The following is a 2,753-nucleotide window of genomic DNA, read 5'->3' as shown; positions in this document are numbered from 1 at the left end:
GAAACTATCAATGTATCAGAATTTAAAGTTATATTCAAAATGATATATGGGATGATTCTCAAAATGTTTGATCCCACATTTTGGATATGTCTTATATTTGTGAAGTCTAGTTTTCATGAAATCAAATGGTTCTCAATTTCGACGTCTTTACACCAATATATGATTTTTTTGGCAAGATTGCACAAATTTGTAATTTTTAACATGGTGAAATCTAAGGTGCGAAGGTGATGAACAATATTATCCTCAAAGAAAAAGGAGGATGTATATCCAAATACAGAGAACTTCGAGACATGAATGGCAATGACATTTAAATAAAAGTCAAGATATATTATGTGGACGTCAATACAACATGATAAGCAAAGAACTATTGATATTGAACTGCAAAGAGAAAACGAGACATGGATGAAAACGCGTGATATAAAGTAAAACGGATAGAGTTTCCATTTCTAAGAATAACCGCTAGTTAATCAAATACAAAACAAAAAAAGGGGCTAATAAAATACTCTATGTAGACTAATCTAAACACAAATTGTAATTGACCAAGTCTTTAAGGGTGGCCTCTAGGTGTAGTTTCTTCATCTCCACGTCGGCCAAGTCATCGGTGGTTGCCAAGGGGACATCAGAACATCTACGGTACTCCTCTTCAGTAGATGAGACTTTAGATTCAATCTCTTCAACCTCTCTCTTGGCAATAATTCGAAGAGCTCTTAACTGTTTCACCTTCTCCTTGACCTCTTTGAGAGACTAACTAGTGGCAGACAATTTCTCGACCTTCTCCCCTTTGTCAATCAAGACAAGATCAAGATGTTCCTTGGCGTTTAAAAATGACTTAGATTTTTCAACGTCCACAACCTTGTTAGAAAGAGTTGATCGTGCCTGGTCATATGAAGTAGCGAGCTCGAACAAAGACGTCAATAGGTCTTTTAGAGGGGATATATCCTCACCCTTTCCATCCATCTCCTCGAGAATCACTTGGATCGCGAATTGAAGAGAAGAAGCATTGTCTGCGGTAGCATCCTCGAGTTTGGCCTGAATTTTAGCGCAGGCTTTCAAAATGAAATCCTTGTGAAGAGTCAAGACAACCTTTTTTCCATCAAAGATAGACATTGTTGGTGCTGATTATTGGGGAACATTAGGCCCTGATTTTGCTCCAAGACTAGGAATGGAAGTCGCCTCTAGGTCTGACTTAGGTATTAGAAGTGATTACCTCGAATCCGGCATCACAACAAATTCGCTACTACCTTGTGGCTTGCTTTGGTGTGACGCCATTGAAATATGAACACCATTTGGTTGTATAGAAAAGAGTATACGGTTAGTGAAATTACTTGGATATTATAAGATAATATGAAAGTTTTAATCGTTACCTCTTTGATAGCCGTCAAAGTCCTTGAAGCACTGCCGATGTTGTTAGTAATCTCGACTACACCCAAATTAGCATCTCCATGTTTGTTTGAATATGGCTTCACCCGCTTGAAGTTTTGATCTCCATGACTACTATCATTCTAGTTTTGGGGTGGGCATTTTTTGGAGGTAGGAACAATGGTGCCAAATGGAAAAGAACCCTCATGGGCTTGATAAGCCTGAACAAGTCCCTTCTTTTGAACTTCTTTATATGGAGGTCCCTTGACGTCGCATAGCTTAACCACTTTGGATTTTAAAGTAGGAGGTTTTCCCTCCCTATTATGCTCTTGAGGCGTGGTCTCTGAAGGCATATCAGTAACTGGCCCTATGGTATTCACCAAAGATTGCAAGTGATTTTCAAGGAAGTTTCCGTGCACTCTTTCCCACGAAGACTTATCATCGGACGGGACGTACTTCTTCATCTTGGCAATAATAGGGGGAAACATGGCCTTTGACCTACTTTTAGACAAAACACAAATTCGTAAAAGTTCCAATCCTTTGTCTGAAGAGCACTCACGAAAATCTTGATCCAAGCAACCAGGGATGTCTTGATAAAAACCAAATTGACGACTGAAGCGATGAGGGCTATAAGGCTCCACGATGAAGGTCGATCCATTTCTCAAAGGAAGGTAATTCGAGCGAATACTCATAAAATAATTTGACTCGGACTCTTCCCCGTTGCCATCATCACGATAATAATACGGTTGAGAATTACTTGGCATTGTGGAAGTCCATACGACACTTTCTCCTCCATGAATACGTTTTCTCGTATCTTTATTCCCGAAGTATCTCGATGTTCCCTCACCTGAATATATGGCTATCATAGGAGTAGCCAGCCTATTTGTTAGAGAAAAATGAGTCTTGAAGTAACAGGCCAACCAACCATACACATAATGAATTGGGAAGTGAACTTTGGAAGGATCGAGTGGTGAGCCATTTGAAATTGTGCTTAATCCCCTGCAAATGATAGCTAAGACTGGAACGACGAGGTTAATTCTTTTCCCATACGCTAGAAGGACCACAATTTTGAATGTCTCAGGACGAATAAAGTCGCCTTCTTTTATAGGGAGCGCAAAGACACATAACTAGCATGATAAAAAGGCAGTCAGGTATACTTCGTCTTTCTTGTCACTTCCAACGCCAAGTTTAACAAATAGTGCATCTTCAACTTCCGACCAATTGACCATTTTACCTATGGCTCCAGTAGGGTTGTGTGTTGATTTAGGACGAGCTGACTTCTTTTCTTTTCTCGCTGGAGGTTGTTCATACTTCACAACCTTTTTGCTTCAAAACTCTATCCATCTTCTCACAGAGACGTTATGATTTTTAGTGTTTCCCTCTCGTTGTTGGTG

The sequence above is a fragment of the Nicotiana tabacum genome, chromosome 3 (assembly GCF_000715075.1).
Source record: "Nicotiana tabacum cultivar K326 chromosome 3, ASM71507v2, whole genome shotgun sequence".
NCBI lineage: Eukaryota > Viridiplantae > Streptophyta > Magnoliopsida > Solanales > Solanaceae > Nicotiana > Nicotiana tabacum.
The sequence above is the reverse complement of the archived record's forward strand: the minus strand, read 5'-3'. Positions refer to the sequence as shown.